The sequence below is a fragment of the Lepidochelys kempii genome, chromosome 6 (genome assembly GCF_965140285.1).
Source record: "Lepidochelys kempii isolate rLepKem1 chromosome 6, rLepKem1.hap1, whole genome shotgun sequence".
Classification (NCBI taxonomy): Eukaryota; Metazoa; Chordata; order Testudines; family Cheloniidae; genus Lepidochelys; species Lepidochelys kempii.
Window position 1 is genome coordinate 76,562,780 of NC_136385.1, and position 8,610 is coordinate 76,571,389.

The window sequence follows — 8,610 nt, forward strand, 5'->3', positions numbered from 1 at the left end:
TGACCATGAGACTTCTATGTCCTTAATTCAAGGAAGCGTAGCAACCAACCAGGGAAGAGGGTGCCTGGATAGCAGTCTGTCTTTCCCCCACCTCAGGACTAGGTACCTCAAGGGTTTGCTCTCACTCTCTCTTTACAACTTCAAGGGTATCCAGGAAGAGCAGGGTTTTGGGGGAGAAACAGTTGGTCTCCTGCTCCTATTGCGCAGGGGCAACTCAAAAGCCATGTGCTGACTTGGTTAGGCAAGTGCCTCCGCAAAAGGAGGTACTCAGGTACAGTTGGAGCCCTGATCATTACTCCTAGTTCCTATCTAATTCGGACAGTATGAAAATGGTGACTTGGATCCCTTGCAGTCAAATATCTTCCTAAAATATTCAGATGCCAAATATAGCCAATATTTCTGTTGCTCTGGAAATCAGTTATTCAGTTTCAACCACACTTGAAAGAAGGTTGAGACCCACTCCTCCCATTGTTCCATCTCACTGCACAATGGGGAGATGAGAAGAGAGAGACCTCTCCAGGATTCCCAAAAGGTTTCTTAGGGAAGCAAAATATCCATGGGAAAATTCAATGAAAGGAGTGTGCCTACCATCCATACCCAAAGACATCAAAGCAGGCCACTCAGTGTTCCTCTGAGAAGACAGCAGCAGGTGGGAGCCTTTTGTGCTGTGTTCTCTCCTCTGTCTTTTTACAGTGACAGTGGGGTTTGGCATACAGTAATGTGTACTTTTGCTATGTTAGGGCAAGTTTTCTGTGGGGTCCTATAGCAAAACATACTATCCAACATGCTACTGCATATGAAAAGAACCTAAACTAGAACCAAGTAATAAACTTCGCAAAATGTATATGATGCATGCTCTTAAACTGTACTAATACAGCTAGTTCAATAGTCACATGAAAGTAGTGACAGTTGATAAATCTGTTGAAATAAAAATGGACTACAGCTACAGAAATAATATCTGCTCTGGACTCGGCATACCCCACACATTTTAAAAGCATCAGGAATCTTGAGTTAAATCTGGCCCATTTGAAAACTATGGGCATTTTCAAAAACAGAATATCAAATATTTTGCACATAAAGGGATGTTCAGTACCAAAGTTTGGTTCCAGATAATTACATTGTGAGACTCCACTAGGCACGTGAAATTAATTGACATCACTAGCATGCATATCTCTCTGTTTTGTAAAAAGAGAGTGGGTACAATTCTAGCCCCACTGAAGTCAATGGGAGTTTGCCATTGACTTCAATGGGCCAGAATTTCACTGTCTACTTCTAAAACCAACAGATACATTCACTTTAAATATCCTCTTACTTTGATCTGAAAACTCATAGCCTTAAACCAGCACTCAAAGAACTAACATTCTGCCTAATATCAATTCCCATCAGCAGTTTTGTTTGTTCATTTTTTTGTTAAGGCTCTCTATTCCTTTGCCTGGTATTCAGTTTTACAAAGTACTCTACACATTATTTTGGGAAACAATTTACTGCCTCAATTAACAAAATATTTTGTTTAGAGCCATGGTTTTAAAACTGACAAATGAACTGCAATACCACTGTACAGTACTTGTATTCTCTAGTTTTGTTCTGCTTAGTATTATGTCTACATGTTTAATGAGAAATATATTCAGTTGCTATGGTGTAATGAAATTTATAGTCTCCTCAGGAAGCCGAAGCTGTCAATTTTTTTCAGGCTTTCATAGAATCATAGAATCATAGAATATCAGGGTTGGAAGGGACCCCAGAAGGTCATCTAGTCCAACCCCCTGCTCGAAGCAGGACCAATTCCCAGTTAAATCATCCCAGCCAGGGCTTTGTCAAGCCTGACCTTAAAAACCTCTGAGGAAGGAGATTCTACCACCTCCCTAGGTAACGCATTCCAGTGTTTCACCACCCTCATAGTGAAAAAGTTTTTCCTAATATCCAATCTAAACCTCCCCCACTGCAACTTGAGACCATTACTCCTCGTTCTGTCATCTGCTACCATTGAGAACAGTCTAGATCCATCCTCTTTGGAACCCCCTTTCAGGTAGTTGAAAGCAGCTATCAAATCCCCCCTCATTCTTCTCTTCTGCAGACTAAACAATCCCAGCTCCCTCAGCCTCTCCTCATAACTCATGTGTTCTAGACCCCTAATCATTTTTGTTGCCCTTCGCTGGACTCTCTCCAATTTATCCACATCCTTCTTGTAGTGTGGGGCCCAAAACTGGACACAGTACTCCAGATGAGGCCTCACCAATGTCGAATAGAGGGGAACGATCACGTCCCTCGATCTGCTCGCTATGCCCCTACTTATACATCCCAAAATGCCATTGGCCTTCTTGGCAACAAGGGCACACTGCTGACTCATATCCAGCTTCTCGTCCACCGTCACCCCTAGGTCCTTTTCCGCAGAACTGCTGCCTAGCCATTCGGCCCCTAGTCTGTAGCTGTGCATTGGGTTCTTCCGTCCTAAGTGCAGGACCCTGCACTTATCCTTATTGAACCTCATCAGATTTCTTTTGGCCCAATTCTCCAATTTGTCTAGGTCCTTCTGTATCCTATCCCTCCCCTCCAGCGTATCTACCACTCCTCCCAGTTTAGTATCATCCACAAATTTGCTGAGAGTGCAATCTACACCATCCTCCAGATCATTTATGAAGATATTGAACAAAACCGGCCCCAGGACCGACCCCTTGGGCACTCCACTTGACACAGGCTGCCAACTAGACATGGAGCCATTGATCACTACCCGTTGAGCCCAACAATCTAGCCAGCTTTCTACCCACCTTATAGTGCATTCATCCAGCCCATACTTCCTTAACTTGCTGACAAGAATACTGTGGGAGACCGTGTCAAAAGCTTTGCTAAAGTCAAGAAACAATACATCCACTGCTTTCCCTTCATCCACAGAACCAGTAATCTCATCATAAAAGGGGATTATATTAGTCAGGCATGACCTTCCCTTGGTGAATCCATGCTGGCTGTTCCTGATCACTTTCCTCTCATGCAAGTGCTTCAGGATTGATTCTTTGAGGACCTGCTCCATGATTTTTCCAGGGACTGAGGTGAGGCTGACTGGCCTGTAGTTCCCAGGATCCTCCTCCTTCCCTTTTTTAAAGATTGGCACTACATTACCCTTTTTCCAGTCATCCGGGACTTCCCCCGTTCGCCACGAGTTTTCAAAGATAATGGCCAATGGCTCTGCAATCACAGCCGCCAATTCCTTCAGCACTCTCGGATGCAACTCGTCCAGCCCCATGGACTTGTGCACGTCCAGCTTTTCTAAATAGTCCCTAACTACCTCTATCTCCACAGAGGGCTGGCCATCTCTTCCCCATTTTGTGATGCCCAGCACAGCAGTCTGGGAGCTGACCTTGTTAGTGAAGACAGAGACAAAAAAAACATTGAGTACATTAGCTTTTTCCACATCCTCTGTCACTAGGTTGCCTCCCTCATTCAGTAAGGGGCCCACACTTTCCTTGGCTTTCTTCTTGTTGCCAACATACCTGAAGAAACCCTTCTTGTTACTCTTGACATCTCTTGCTAGCTGCAGCTCCAGGTGCGATTTGGCCCTCCTGATAACATTCCTACATGCCCGAGCAATATTTTTATACTCTTCCCTGGTCATATGTCCAACCTTCCACTTCTTGTAAGCTTCTTTTTTATGTTTAAGATCCGCTAGGATTTCATCATTAAGCCAAGCTGGTCGCCTGCCATATTTACTATTCTTTCGACTCATCGGGATGGTTTGTCCCTGTAACCTCAACAGGGATTCCTTGAAATACAGCCAGCTCTCCTGGACTCCTTTCCCCTTCATGTTAGTCCCCCAGGGGATCCTGGCCATCCGTTCCCTGAGGGAGTCGAAGTCTGCTTTCCTGAAGTCCAGGGTCCATATCCTGCTGCCTACCTTTCTTCCCTGTGTCAGGATCCTGAACTCAACCAACTTATGGTCACTGCCTCCCAGATTCCCATCCACTTTTGCTTCCCCCACTAATTCTACCCCGTTTATGAGCAGCAGGTCAAGAAAAGCGCCCCCCCTAGTTGGCTCCTCTAGCACTTGCGCCAGGAAATTGTCCCCTACGCTTTCCAAAAACTTCCTGGATTGTCTATGCACTGCTGCATTGCTCTCCCAGCAGATATCAGGAAAATTAAAGTCACCCATGAGAATCAGGGCATGCGATCTAGTAGCTTCCGTGAGCTGCCGGAAGAAAGCCTCATCTACCTCATCCCCCCTTTCCTTTGAGATTGAGATCTAGCAGTTTATGGAGTTGCACTTAATCAGATAAGTCTCACTTACACAAAACAAAATCCCTTTGATTTCTAATGTCTGCATTCTAATTTTTCTTGCAGTTCAGCTTAACAGATTTATTTAAGCTGCAACTGAAAAAAATTTACTTCCAGTTCAGTGCAGTTTTAATAATTCAGTCTGAAATGGCCAGGTGTGCATTTCGAGGAAAGCAGTAAGTATAGGAAGTATAACTACTTTCATTAGGAATGCAAACACTTTGACCATATTGGGCCATATCTACAGTCAGTTGACACAAACTGGGTGAACATAATATACACAATGGTCCTGATTCTCAACAATTGACCTTAGGGGGCTTCTTCACTGGAGTCATTCCCCTCAGTGCATCTTCCAGCTGAATCTGTTCTTGGCAGAGACTAGGATACCTTAAATTATTCAAAGTAAAAGTCTTCTGTTCCACAAAAAATATAAGAAGCAAAAACAAATCTTGCAAATAAACCCTTCTTTCTGTCATCACCATGGACAGACAGACATGCAGCTCTGCTTATGCTGCAACATCTGGCTCTAGCCTTTTACTAAGAGATTCATTATGACTCTTCACATGAATTCTTGCTTCTAGCTTGCCTTTTGGCAAGCTTTACTGCTGCTGCCGCCAACCAATAAGTCAGAATTTGTATAGTGGCACCAGCCTGGCAATGACAAACAGTAGTGTGGAGAGTTTGACAACAGGAACTAAATGTCCATGCTGTGGCCACTGGGAAATATCTGGAGCTGAACAATTTTTAGTTGTTTGTGTTAGTCTAAACAAACCTTGTAAAAAGCTAAGTCAGAAGATTTCTAAACTATATTCACAAAGCTCATTGGTATGAGTGTGTGCACATGCGTGCATACGTTGGCACTTTCAGAAGTGCATCAGCTTCAGGTGGGTGGTGCCACACTGTTTGTCTATATAATAATCATAGCTCAAAAACTGAGTCACAATACACTTTGGATAATAGCTGGTTCCATTAGGCTCTTCCCAGGAAAGCTCTTGCATACGATATAGGATTTAACATTTGACAGAGACTGGAAATACTTAACTGATTTTCTCATACAAATTAAAAGGCCGTCTGTAATGCCTCGGGGTGCATGTGTTCAGTTTAATTGTGCTCTTACAGTTGTAAGAGTGAAACATACACCAGTTCAGAAGGCCACCCAAAAAACCACATCAAACACTTAAAGACCTCCCTAAAGCCTTTAAGGTGAGTTCTAAGTAAGGTTTAAATGATTTGCAGGCAGTCTGCACTGGGATGAATTTCATCAATGGGATTTCACTGCTGGTCACCAAGAGTCAATTGTTTCAATTTTTAAGTCAAAATGCATCTATGGGAATCATACGATATTGATAAACGTAAGAGCCACAGTAATGATGAAAAGATTATCACTATAAGGCACGTTTGCTAGACTCAAGGAGTTCAATCTGTTTAGCTTAAGAAAGGGAAGGTTAAGGAGTGACCTGATTACAGTGTGTATATATCTACATGGGCAACAAAAATTTGACAATGAGTTCTGCAATCTGGCAGACAAAGGTTTAACAAGATCCAGTGACTGGAAGTTGAAGCCTGAAAAATTCAAACTTGAAATAAGGCACACATTTTTAACAATGAGGGTTATTGGACAATGGTACAATTTGCCTAAGGTTGTGGTGGATCCCTGATCATTGAGTATTTTTAAATCAAGATGGGATGTTTGTCTAAAAGTTCTGCTCTATATTGGGAAAGTCCCATGCTTAATTTGTGCCAGGGCTGAGCCCCAGCACTTTTAGGCCTGTCGCATCTGTTATGAAAGTAAAAAATTGCTTGAGCCCCGGCACCTCTTTCATAATAAATTAAGCACTGGGGACGTCCTATGGCCTATATTATTCAGGAGGTCAGATGTTCACAATGGTCCCTTCTGATTTTTGAATCTATAAACCAGGATTGCTCTGCAACAGTTAATCTTTCTTTGGGCTATATTCCTCTGTATCCTCTGTATCCTGCTCCCATCTCTAACCTGTGCATGATGAGAGCCATCTACCATTTTTCTTCCCATTTCTGGCAACTAATACATGTTCAACTCCTACTGAGAATTATAATCTCCCACAGATGGCAGAAAAGATGCCTTGAATATCAGTAAGCGAAAAGCTTTGCAATAATAATATCTGTTGCTTTTGGAATAGTAAGAGCATTAATTCATATTATTTATAATTTCAGCAGTCTGTGTTCTTCTAAGTTTACACTTCTTACTTTTGGGGCAGGGGGGAGGGTGGGAATAGACTGCTATGTAATTAGAATTATTACAAATTATACCAGAATAATTACAGGTTTAAATTGACAAGATGAAGGACACATTTGCCAACAGATTCTTAGTTTTCTAGTAATTTAAATAGAGGTATGATTTATCTATAGGCATTTCTAAATCTTAGCTAAAATTCTAGGTCTGTTCTCTCCTGTGCTGTCAAAGATTCTATCCTTCTTAGATCTTTAAAATTATCCTGGATGTCAGTACTTGATTTTTCATCAGGGCTGGTTTTGTTTTGAATACTCAGGACATCTTGTTTGATACAATTATTTTTAACGTTTTATGGAGCCCACTACATATTCATAATCAGTACTGCTTTAAGCCCAATCTAACAAGTTGCCGAGTACCCTCAAATGCTACTGCAGTCAATGGGAGGCAAGGCAGTACCTCACAGGAGATGCTCAGACCCTAAAAAGATCCTGCCCACTTTTGCAGGAGACAGCTGCAGGATTGGAAAGTTCCATAGGCACTGCAGAGACCTTCAATGATATTTGCAAAGTGAGGCAGTTTTAAGGTGGAGAAGGTTTGAAAACAGAGATATGAAGATAGAAGAAGATTTAGAAGCTTTAGAAGATATGAAAGAATTGTGCTGAGCCTAAAATGGGTATTCCATTCAGAATCAACTCTGAAGGACAAACTAGAGTAGTTTTCTTGTTCAACCTTTCAGCTATTTTAGGTTTGCGGTTTTGTTTTGAAGTTAGCTTTATTTTCACCTACTTAGAAATAGAATTATTGGAACTAAAGTCAAAACTACTTCTAATATCAAAATGAAGTTATTCAATATGTTTGTATCATAATATTTTCTAAAATAAATGATATGGTATTTAAAATAAAATGTCATTTTATTAATGAGAATTTATTTTGCTAAATTAGAAATTGTTACAGTCCCATTTTCTTTGCCTGAAGCCCCAGTGCTGAAATCTGTAAGACCCACAGTTCAGTATTCGAGAATAGACTCAGGTCTTTCAGGTTCTCTGCCAGGAAAACATACTTCTTAACTCCCATATAGTCACAGCGTGACACATGCTTTTGAAGTCTGTCACACAGTCACATAGCAGCCTAATATTATCTCATGGGAGAAGTTATCTCCATGAGATATTATTAGAGATGAGCTAGAGATAAGTTTTACAAATTATGGATGCCTTTTTTGTATGTTTTTATAAACCTCAGAAACCTCTCTGTATCAGAGTTTTGAAACTCAGATCTCTTCCGGTTCCTTTTTGGTGATGGTGTTTTTCTTCACTCTGCAATACTGATTCTTTACAAGAACCACTTGATTTCCTGTGACTTCCTGATTACAGAGGCTGCAAGTACAAGATGCTATTGTGCAAAATGGAGCTGATCTGCTTTGTCTCTGGAAACAAAACTATAAATGCTATTTTTCTGTAGTATCTCCCTGCTGGCAAAACATAAAATTTTATTTTGCTGACCTGCATGGAGAGCTGATTGTTCTGTTAGTTAAAAGAAAAATGCTGCTGTCACTTACCAACACTAAGAAGGATCAGGAAAAGATCTCTGTTGAGCAAGCAGGCTGCCTAAACAGCTAAGGTCTCCAGCTTCTGTCGATCAAGTGAAATGCAATTGCTCCAGCTCTGTGCATTTCTATTACTATGGTGAACAGAAACATAGTAAAGAACATTGCAAATAAAGAAAAAGATTGTACAATGAAAATAATAAGTAATTATTTGCTATGCTTCCCTTTTTTTCCCCTCTATTTTGACTGATCTCCAAACTTTATGTTAGATTGCCATCTGGTGGTATACGTGAAAAAAACCCAGAATCTCTGGTTGAGTATCAAGCTGGTAATATGACAAAAAATATTTTATGTAGGACAAAAGTAATCTATTTTCCAACTATATTTCAGAATAAAATAGCATAAAATACACTTAAAACTATAGTCCATGTTGCTGTGAACTTGTAAATTGAATTTTTCCTTGAGAACAAGCCTGGACTGTTCACTAGTTCTTTTCTAAACCCAAAGCATTTAAATCAGAATATGAATCATTCATATTTTAGTGTATTTATTACCAGGTATGCTGCTGAAACTTCCCGAGTGGTACTAGAAA

The 8,610-nt window shown here is 40.9% G+C and overlaps 1 protein-coding gene across 1 annotated transcript in view; it reads right to left on the reverse strand.

Moving 5' to 3' along the window:
- RYR3 (ryanodine receptor 3) overlaps positions 1-8,105 on the reverse strand; it is a 581,512-nt gene extending 573,407 nt beyond the window's left edge. Inside the window, exon 1 of the mRNA XM_073348839.2 lies at positions 8,031-8,105. The gene's annotated coding sequence lies outside the window, so the exon portion shown is untranslated. The remainder of the gene's footprint in view (positions 1-8,030) is intronic.
- Between the last annotated feature and the right edge of the window lie 505 nt (positions 8,106-8,610).